This window comes from Lynx rufus, unplaced genomic scaffold (assembly GCF_022079265.1).
Source record: "Lynx rufus isolate CCGP_SWC_20201006 ecotype Redwood Valley unplaced genomic scaffold, mLynRuf1.p SCAF_22, whole genome shotgun sequence".
NCBI lineage: Eukaryota > Metazoa > Chordata > Mammalia > Carnivora > Felidae > Lynx > Lynx rufus.
The window spans coordinates 7,525,310-7,536,968 of record NW_025814837.1 but is presented as its reverse complement, the minus strand read 5'-3'; the positions used below and the strand labels follow the sequence as shown (position 1 = coordinate 7,536,968).

General features: G+C 37.6%; 1 protein-coding gene across 1 annotated transcript in view; it reads left to right on the top strand.

Moving 5' to 3' along the window:
* The first annotated feature begins 635 nt into the window (after positions 1-635).
* DTNA (dystrobrevin alpha) overlaps positions 636-11,659 on the top strand; it is a 161,380-nt gene continuing 150,356 nt past the window's right edge. Inside the window, exon 1 of the mRNA XM_047087002.1 lies at positions 636-718. The gene's annotated coding sequence lies outside the window, so the exon portion shown is untranslated. The remainder of the gene's footprint in view (positions 719-11,659) is intronic.

The window sequence follows — 11,659 nt, the reverse complement described above, 5'->3', positions numbered from 1 at the left end:
AGTTGAAGAATTTTGCCTCCCACCTCTGAACTGTGATTAGAAGTTTGCTCTAGGAAAATCCTTTGAGACTAGCCCTTCCTATACTGATGCAGTGTTTTCAACATCTGTGTTTATTGAATTACTTAACTTTTATATCTATATTTAAAGGAGCTATGAGACTATTGCTCCTTTTTTTTTCTTTTGAGTTAGTAACTGGCGTTTAAAAATACTTGGTTGGAAGAAGTAGTAGATAATGATCAGTATTTTGAGGGATTAGTGGCAACTTAAAAAAATGCATATAGTTATTTCATTTGTTTCAGGGCTGTGGGGGCCCTTTTATTCTTATACCTCTGCTATTCGTTTCTTTTTTTTTTTTTTTCCTTGCTCACGAGGTTGAGTCAGCAACAGAAACATATTCAAATTAGACTTGTCATACAGAAAAAAAAAATCTGACTTTGTCAGGGTGGGTGGAGGGGAAAAAGGCAACTTTTTGTCAGTCTTTTGTATTTCAGCAGCTGGATTCATTGCTACCATGGTAACGGACCACATGATGAGGTGTATTAGATTGCTGTGCGTTGAGCACAAGGGGAAGAATGAACACAGCGTTTTATTGAAGTTAAAGGTTGCTTTGGAGTTTCTTCTGTGGAAATGTGTAAGGTCAAATACTATAGCTTTCAGCATATGTAGTACCTTAGAGGAAGAATTAGGGGCATGTTGGTGTCTTTAACTGCAAAACCAGGTAAGGTACAACTCAATCTATGAAACTGAACTCTTCTTCTGTTGCAGGAGCAGGACTTGCTGGGTGGAATTTCACTGTCGCCCCCACCCCCAGCCCTCCGTGGGCACAGGACAAATTTCTCCCTTCCCCTGCTTCCAGCTCCCTCGCCCCCACCCCCGTTTTCACCCTTTATTAATTTGAAAGTCTAAAACACTGTGACTTTTTTCTGGCACTTTGGTAGTATGTGTGTGAGGCTGTGTGTGCAAGTAGAAGTAAGAAAACTGGAAAGAAGTAATAAGAATGCAATAATCCCTGTCTTCAGGTCAATGTAAAACAGGGCAAAATGTTTCCTTGTTTTGAACTTTAAAAATGGTCCGCTTTTCCTAGAGGACACCTTGTTCGTGGTGTCGGTCCTAAGCTGCTTGTCTCTTATACTAAATTAACAGTAGGGCAAAATTCTCCCGCGTGTTACATAGTGTTTTTGTTGTATTTGGGCATTTATTCCTCTTTCATCCTATTCCTGCCAGCCCCATCTAACATGAGTAGTTCGGTTTTATCTACAATTTTTACAACATATTTTATTTCCGTTTCGTATTATGTTCTTTCAGGCATTGTGGTCTATATGCTTCAGAGGATTTGAAAATAGAAGTAGATACAATACGGGTCAGTATAAAAGGAACTCTTGCTTAGAGGCTGGAGAGAGCCGAATGTAAACAATGCGGTGCGTGGGGAACCTTCCATTCTCAGAGCACAGAAGCCTCTCCCTGCGTTGTTTACACATCGCCCTAGCAGCTTGTTTCAAAAGAGGTGCCTTTGATATGCGCAGGGCAAGTTAAAGGAGAAAATTTCTTTGCTAATAACTTCTGTTGCTTCCTTCGTCGCGGTTTCTATTGATGTCTGTTGTTGGTCTTTCTCATCAGATGTTAGGATTGACTTTAATTTTTTAGTCAAGGGCTAACTTAGCCAACTTCTCTCGGCTTGGGAGAAACTTGTCCCGGCAGCGTTAGAGACAAAGCCGAACTAAAACAGGAGCAGAGCCCCGCTGTTACTCAAGCGGATTCACTCTCCACCTGGAGTGTTTTCATACACGAAAGTCTTTCAAAAAATACTTTCCTAGCTAAAGTCGATTATTTGCCACTAATTGGCACTGACTTGGATAAAAGCCAAGAAATGATCCCAAGTTTGATCATATACCTCTCTTTCTTCAAAAAGGGAAACAGCTTTTGTTATATCCATTTATGCTCTGTGATTTTCATTGCTATTTCCTTAGTCTCTCTAATTTTCATACATCTGGGTCATCTTCTAACTTTGAGCAAGGAATTATAATCATTTTTTCAAAATATTTTTTTTGCCATAGCTTCAAATAAAGGGCACTGTTTCCATGATAGCAAATATCAAAAGTATTGTAACAACACTGAACAGGTGTAAAATGCCCATGCGTGTATCTGAAATCATTCTTTCCTTTTACCCTTTGTTGTTTTGAACATGGAACAAGCTATGAGCATCAACTCTGGAACATAAAATATGCTCACGAGCATAAGTTGTTATTAGCTAAGAACAGGAAGTTCCCAAGAAGCAGTGAAAGATGGTACCTGGGAAGATATTTTAAAGTGTGAAATTCTCAATATTGACAATACCTGAGGTAGAAAGTGGTCTGTTTTTATTAAAGGAAAAATAAGGAAGGGAAGGAGGCCAAAGGAAGGGAGGGAGAGTCAGAGACAGAAGGAGAGGACACAAGAAAGAGAGATGAAAGGCAAAGATAAAAGTGTAAATGATCTCTTAACCAAGCTTTCTTCTTTCCCAGCAGTACTGTAACGGGTTAAATATCTATATATAAAGAAGAGAGATGGAGTAGTGTGGATGAAGTGAAATTACTGAAAAGTACGAGCATTCCACTATTCCGTGTTCGAAGTACTTGATCAGGCTTCAGTCCATTCTGTAATTGGAATGAAAACAAATTCCTCTTGTTTCAGTTCCTATAGTTTCTATAGTCTCAGTCTTTGGGCTAAGATATCAGCCAGCTTAGCCATTAGAGCTAGATGTATATAAAAAACAATATATATCCAAATTTCTATGATTTTTATACACCTGACACCAGGCCATATGTACGTGTCCATTTCTCAGGTCATCATACCTGAGATGTCTATAAGACAGAAGCTCCTATTCAATTTTATTTTTTATAATAACTGTATGTATTTAAGGTATACAACATGATTTGATTCACACATTTCACTATGATAGTGAAATAATTACTGCAGTCAAGCTAATTAACATATGTTTCCTCACATACTTGCTACTTTTTGGTGTGTGGTAAGAGTGCATGGAATTTGCAAACTTCCAGTATGCAATATACAGTATTATTACCTATGGTCATTATGCTGTACATTAGATCTCTAGACTTGTTCTTCCTACATAACTGCAACTTCGTACACGCTGACCAACATCTCATTTCCCCCACCTCCCCATCTGATGTGAGTGAGAACATGCAGTATTTTTCTTTCTGTGTCTGGCTTACTTCACTTAGTAGAGTGTCTTCTAGGTTCATTCATGTTGTTGCAAATGGCAGGATCTTCTTTGTAAATATTCCATTGTATGTATATATCACAAAGTCTTTATCCATTCATACGTTGATGGACACTTAGGTCATTTTGTATCTTGGGTATTCTGAATAATGCTGCGGTGAACATGGGAGCACAGATATCTCTTCCATGTGCTGATTTAATTTCCTTTGTGGATATACTCAGAAAAGAGATTGTTGGATCTCTGGTAGTTCTATTTTTAGTTTTTTGAGAAACCTGTTGTCCATAATGGCTATATGGAAGTTTCTTTTCTAGTTGTTTTGATATTTACATTCTTAAGGTACAAAATGATTTTTGATGTGCCTGTTTTAAATTAGAAATGTTGCCAAAGTGTTTTAATCGAATCATATTTTTGTCAACCTTTCTTTAAATCAGGCTTTATTTTTCATTTTGAATGATCGGCAGTGTTTCTTAACATTTTAGCTTTAATTTCTAGAGCTCCCTAGCCTCTCAAATAGCTAATTATCTGCGTTTACCTCTATTAAGGAGATAAATGTTCAACAGAGCCATGATGAAGAAGAATCATATTGACTCTTATAGCTTTTTCAATAAAATTAATGATAACTGTTGAACCCCAAGACAAAATTTCTAAAGATTGATGACTCTATCAGCTAGATATTCCATTTTTAGGAATTGTTATTTTTAAACCTATGACTTCATTAAAGTAGGTTTTATTATTGACAACTATGTAATTTTTTTGTATGAAAAGAATTGGACTTTTTAAAAATATTCTTAAATGTTTCAAATGAAAGAAAAGTAATGGCACCGTGATCACGATCATGATGATGACAATGGCAATAATGATTAATTCGGAGAATAAGATAGACTTTATTAGAAAGCTCTAAGCTCTGTATGTAGTAAAAGGCCAATGTTTTTAAAAAGAAAGTAGAAATTTCTAATGGGTGATATGATTTTCAGATATTTACTTTCAAATTTAATTAATTCCATTAATAACATTTAGAACTCACTAACAACAGGTGTTTCTGTTATGTTATCAGAACTTATTATAAAGGATGTTGACTTTGTTCAATAAGCATTGGAAACTTTCATTAATAATGATTAAACTTATCAATAATTGTGCAATATGTAGTCCAATATCTGATAGGAAAAAAGTAAACTCATTGCTAGGAATGAACAATTTGTTACATTTTTAATATACAAAAAGAAACAATCAACTGGTTCCACTTTCATGATAACATTAGCCTGATCCATTTTAGAGTGATATTATTATAAGAATTTCCCTCTACCTGGTATGTATATTATGAAATATTCACTATTGACACCATTTCAATTTTTTAATCATCTTTTTAAATTTTAAATTATTTTTTAAATAAATAACAGTATTTTATGTCTCAAACCTATTAATTTGTGTTTGTTTGGGGAATATTATACCCAGAAATATCACTTGCCTCTACCTACCCTCACATGAAAGAAAATACCATATGGATTGACAATTCCAATATATAATGTGGCTCCACCAAAGTAGTAGAAGAAAATACAAAACTTGAGATAGAAAGGTATGCTTTCAGTGGCAGAAACCACAAAGTAATGGTTATATGAAGTTATTACACACCTGCATAGCTTCCACTATTATCAAGATGACTCCCTAGAATTGTCCATTTTTTTTTTTACCAAGGATGAACCTAAACTGATACATCATAATCACCCAAAGATCAGAGTTTACCTTATGGTTCCCTCTTGGCATTGTCCATTCTATGGGTTTGGACAGATGTATAATGGTATCTGTCCATTATTATAATATTACACAGGGTGTTTTCACTGTCCTAAAAATCCTCCGTGCTCTGCCCTTTTATCTCTCCCTTCTCCTCCACCCTCTTTCCTGGAAATCACTGATTTTTCTTATCGTCTCTCTGGCTTTGCCTTTTCCAGAATATCATATAGTTGGAATAATACGTTATATAGCCTTCTCACATTGGCTTCTTCTACTTAGTAATATGCATTTAAGGTTCCTTCATGTCTTTTCGTATCTTGATAACTCATTTCTCTTTAGCTCTGAATAATACTACATTGTCTGGATGTATCACAGTTTATTTATTCACTCACCTACTGAAGGATATCTCGGTTGTTTCCAAGTTTGAGCAGTTATGAATAAAGCTAAAACATCCATGTGCAGGGTTTTGTGTCGACATAAGTTTTCAACTCCTTTAGGAAATAACATGGAGTAGGATGACTGGATCATATGGTCAGAGTATGTTCAGTTTTGTATGAAACTTCCACACTGTCTTCCTAAGTAGTGGTATCATTTTGAATTCCCACCAATAATGAATGCGAGTTCCTGTTAGTCCACATCTCATTAGCATTTGGTGTTGTTGCTGTTCTGGATTTTGAGCAGAGTTGCCTAATGGTATCTCGTTGTTTTAATTTGCCTTTCCTTAATAACATATGATGTGGACATCTTTTCATATGCCTCTTTGCCATCTGTATATCTTCTTTAGTAAGGTATTTGTTTAGGTCATTGGTCTGTATTTTAATTGCTTTTTTTGTTGTTGTTGAGTTTAAGAGTTCTTTGTATATTTTGATAACAGTCCTTTATCAGATGTGTCTTTTGCAAATACATAATCTCAGTCTGTGGCTTGTCTTCTCATTCTCTTGATATTGTCTTTCACAGAGCAAAAATCTTTAATTTTAATGAAGCCCAGCTTATCAATTATTTCTTCCATGGATTGTGCCTTTGGTGTTGTATTCACTAACTATTTTTAAATACCTACAAATTAAACAAATATCATTTTAATCCTTAGCAAATATGTTTAAAAGAGAGATGCAGGGGGAGGAGAGGGAAATAATACCCGATGTTAAGGAAAGTGTGGAAAATGGGAACTCACATCCATTGTTTTTCAGAGTATAAATTGATATTTTTGGAGCAGGGTAGGGTCAACATAGCAATGCATAGTAAAAGCTTTAAAAATTATATACCCTTGGACCCAACAATTCTACTATAAGGAAAATATCCTAACAAAATAAATAGTAAAACACATACAGATATAGATGATATGGATATAGATATAGATATAGATATAGATATAGATATAGATATAGATAGATATAGACACGGGGTTTTTCATTGTCGTGGTGTTTATGTGTAAACAAGGGCAGCCATTCTGAAGAAAAAGAATCTGAAAAATGTAACAAACACACCAGCTTATATTTCTGCTCTGATAGCTGTAAAGTCGTAATAGGTCACAGACATGGCTATATGTTTATCTAACTGTTCCACTTCTCTACTCTATAAATAGAACATGATTAGGCAGCATCATATAGAGAAAAGGGTCTTGGCTAAAGATTCAGAATGCCAGGGTGCTGCAATGGACTAACTGAATTAATATAAATATAGGAACATAAAGGATCATTAAAATCCTAATGTTAGAGAGTAGAAAATAAAAACCTGTGGATCTCTTTATCCATTTAGGTGCATTTGTCTTCACAACTGGTGTTGCAAATAAAAAGCCCCCATATCAAGTGGAAGAGGGAGGGTTCATTTTTATAATTTCACTGAAAGAATGTGCCAAATGGTAAAATATGGAATGCTTTGACTTTGGTAGAAAAACGGTAAATATTTTGGATAGGATATACTTCCCAAGTATTATTGTTTGAAATTTACTCAAAATAAATTTCTTCTCATATAAGGATGGGCAGAGGATAATTGGTCTTGATGGTAAACTCACCTTTAGGTGTAGTGAAGAGGGCAGAGATCTAGAGCAGTGTTGTTCAGTAGAACCTTCCATGGTGCTAAACATTCTATGTCTGTGCCGTCCAGTGTGGTAACTACTAACCACCTATAGCTGTTGAGCTCTCAAAATATGACTAGTGTGACTGAGGAACTGTATTTCTGATTTTATTTAATGCCAAGTAATTTAAGTTTAAATGGCCATCTATGACTAGCACTTTCTTATTGAACACTGTGGCTCTAGAATTAAGCACAACAAATCGGGTCGTTTATTGAATGTGGGCATTCATTTCAAGCATTTCTGATGAATAAGGGTGATATAGGATAAGAAGGTGAATATTCTTAGTGAAATTTCCCTTTCATTCAAGGAAATACTTAACAGGGAGATTGTTTGATTCTATGACTGTAAGTCCAAGATTGTTCAGAGAAATCTTGGTCCCAAATATTCTTTTGCCTTGCTCACTAGAGACTATGAGAAAGGATAACAGTGAACAGCCAGATGAAGAGATACACAGGGTGAGTTCCAAAAGAGTGCTGAGCGCAGGCATTTCTGTCCCAGTGGAGTTGGGGTGCACCACCTGTCCTGTCACAATGGATGTGTTCACCAACACATCCAAACCCCATACTTTTGGTATTTCTGGAGGTTTCATCAGTTTGGGACAATCCATTATTAATCACTCCCCCTAGAGAACGGGGATGGAGTTGAAAGTTCCAAGCTTCAAGTCATGGCTTGATCTTTCTAGTGACTGGCCCCCATCCCAAAGCTATGCAGTTGCCCACTGATAGTCATCTCATTAGAACAAAGACACTCACTCCTATCATTTAGAAAATCCCAAAGTGTTTAGGAGCTCTGTGTCAGGAGCCAGGGACAAGATCAAATATTAGAACAAAACATGGTCCTAATGTTCTTATCACTTAGGAAATGACAAGGGTGTTAGAGCTCTATGCCAGGACTCAGGGGCAGAGACCAATATATATTTTCTATTATTTCACAATCGGACACTGTACTCGACATTGAAAACAGAGTGACAGTCCAGAGTCCCTAGATTCAAAGTTTCCTTGAAATATGATTAGGAATCATAAGACACAGACCAGATGTTACAGAGGAGGGGTGAGAAAAATGTTTTGTGCAGAAGGAAGCATTGGGATAAACTTTAAAAATAGTGAGCATTAAATGGGAGATTGGGGAAAGGAAGATCTATAGAGAGGGAACAGTTGGGAAAAATCAGGGAAAGGTGAGAATCAGAAATTTCTGAAAACGTAAGTGAGTCATGAAGACGTAACAAGAATAGAACTCAGAAGGTGTTCAGGACCAGATCGCCATCACCACTACCATCACCACCATCATCATCACCACCACCATCATCACGTATTTGTCTCCACCACTGTCACCACCACCATCACCACCACCATCGTTACACCATCTTCACCACCATCATCATCATCACCACTGCCAGCACCATCATCATTATCACATCGTCACCACCGCTGTCACCACCACCACCATCATCATCATCATATCGTCTGTCACCACCACCATGACCACCACCACCGACTGGGGAGAAGCCATACCGGATGGACAGAAATAAGTGAAGAAGTTAATGGTACAGCTCAGAGCAAGGATGAGGGAAGGAGGTTGTAAGCTCAGGGCATGAAAGCAGAAGTTGAAAAAGAGTCAATTTGAGATGTGTTTTGCCGGTTATCTGTCTTACAGTAAGTCAGGGAGAGAACATCTGGCTTATTTTTTAAGCCTCCTTGAAAATCGTCAATTACTGCATGCATCACTGCAGCAAGATTATTGTGGCCAAGGAAACAGAGCATATCTAAGATAATGCAAGTTTTCCTAACAAGACCAACTTTCGTAAATCATCCTGTTGGAAGCAAGTGCCACTTACTATCATCTATGTTCTTGAAGCATGTGGCACATCACAGTATTATTTGGAGATGTGGTAGAACTGAGGTTATAAAGAAATGTAACTTTATATTTATAAATTTTTCCCTTTTGTTAAAACCTTAATGTGCTTTGATATGGACATATAGTGTTGTCTTTTTTCTTTCTAACACACACGGAATTTTAAAGTCTATACTAAGAACTCATTGAGAAAGGTCAGAACACAGTTCCCTTTATCATTGTAGAAGTAGTCTCGTAAATGAACTTCTGATTTGGGTATATTATTATTCTCCTGCCTTTGCCCATTGAGGTGGCTTTTTTTTTCCTCTTCACGGTATATCCTGGTTCATTCACAGACTGGAAGATAATAGAAGATGTTACTTCCAGCATTAGGGCCTCTACTGTTTTCCAAGAAGTTATTTTCAATTTCTTCCAAACTTGTATGGTCACTGTGGTTGGAGAGGAATATTGGGAAATGGGGGAGGGGGAGAAGTGGAGGAGATGGAATGTTGTCTTGACAACAAAGAGCAGGAAGGAGGAGAGGGGTATTGCCCAAGGGGATCCACAGTAGTCTATCAGGAGGACAAACCAAATAGGGTGAGGAGGGAATAGCAATGTGCTGGCCATATAGTTCTTTCCAGTATGTGGGACGGCAGTGGAAAACCCAAACATACAGGAGGACGTACAGAGCACATCAAATGAGAGTTCTGTACATTTTCTGATAAAAAAGCAGAACACTTTCTGAGTGCCAGGTACAGTTCTAAACGTGCTTAGTTTACTCATTTGTTTTTAAGTTGAGGAACCCTCATTTAGAGAACAATACCTAGAACACAGAACTCATTGAATACATGTAGTTATTATCCCATCACAACAACCCCATGAGCCTTTTATCATAGATCATCTTTAGTTTATGCATAAAGAAACCAAGGCTAGAGAGGTTAAGTAATCTCCCCAAGGGCTTACAGTTAATAAGAGAGAGAGAGAGAGACAGAGAGAGAGAGAGCGCGCTCTAGTTAATGGACTCAACCATTATGCCATCTTGCCTGCTCCTGATCTATGTAAAGTCTATTATATGTAAGGGGATGATACTTACAAAGTGCTTTCAGAGTATCTGACAGATAGTAAATTCTTAAAGATGTTAGCAATTATTATTGTGTAATAAGATTTAGAAGATGTTCTGATATTTATGTCATTCTACATAACACTGCTCAAAAATAGTAAGATTTTTAGGGCAGCTTTGGCTTTTTTCTCACGTAGGTGTGAGTAAAGCTTTGTTTACGAGCATGCCCATTATAAAGTGGAGGAAGCTTCTTTCCACCCACACATTATCAGTCAGTTGCACTGGCACAGTTGACGTTTTACCTCAAAAAAATGTGCCTTATAGAACTGTTCCATATACACATCTACACAACTCTGACCTTTTGACAGAGAATGACTACTGTGACCTGTATGGTACTGATGTGAACAAGTGAGATTCCCTTCCGTGCTTGGTATTTGAAGAACATGTCAATTTGCTCATTGCAGTCTGACATTTGCATAACCTAAGGGAGTTCGTGAGAGGCTGGCAGCCAGGAAAAGGAATCAGGCCAGAGGATGGAAAGGCATAGTCATAAGGGACTGGATTGGTAATAGAGTCTTCAAGGTCATGCGGGTGATTCCAGGCAGAACCCAGCTAGACCCTCGTACACAGTCAGACACAAACTTGGATTCTGATCTGTTTTGCCTATAACATGGGTTAGTTGGGGGTAGGTGGATTGTCATCCTCTGTACAGAAGTGATTTCATGGAAAATGAGGTGGCTTGCAATCTAACTGAAGTAAGAATGTCAACAGACGCAGAATTAAAGATACTTAGAATTACAGATGCAGACAGTGAAAGAGCCCCTCTGAGGCTGGACTTCTGGACAGAATGGCACTACTGTGGATTGTGCATGAGAAATGAGCAAAGGAGGGTTGAGGACACCATGGCTCAGGCTGGCAGAAATGTGAGGACTGTGGAAGGAGTCAGGGGACGGCAAAAGAGAGCAAGGCAAAGCCTCAGGATGGGTGACCAGCGGTTGCCTTGTCTTCTGGTTCGGTCACTTCTATCGCTCCCATTGTCTTTATCTGTGACGTCAGTGGTTTGGCTGATGATGTCACTGGGAAAGTGTGCCAGGGACTACTCCAGTAAGAGGATGAGGAAGGAGACCAGCTGTCCTCCCTCCACTCTGCTACTTAGGGAAGGGCAGGCTGGGGGAATGAGGTGGGAAAATCTATCTTTAGATATTTATCCTCTGCTATGCAACCCTCATCTCAGATGGCTACTTGCCCATGAGCTTAAATGGCCATAGTTTCTTTGAACTATTAGGGAGTATGATGATCATGTTATGATTCATGGGGTCTCCAGAGTAATCTCTGCAAATGTTATGTGTCATTTATTATCTGGAGAAGTAACAAGCTTTTATTAACCATAATAGCTAACATGTGTATTGTGGTTTGCTGTTTGCAAAGTATTTAGGTTGCATTATATTTGAACCTCCTAATATTCCTACAAGGGAGATGACATCATTATCCACTTTTTAAAGATGAATGGATGAATTTCTTGGAGGCACTGAGCCAGCAAAGCATGGATTTTAATGTGCTGATTTACTAAGACATGCTGCTTCCCTCGAAGTCCCTCTCACCTTTAAAAGTAAAAATCTCCTTAGTGATAGCAATTTGCCTTTAGAAGACTTCTGTTACAAATAAAGAGCTCTGGCATTTATTCAGATTTATTCAGATTGAATCCTCTTTTTTCTTCATACTTCAAGGCAGTTTATGTACACAGTAG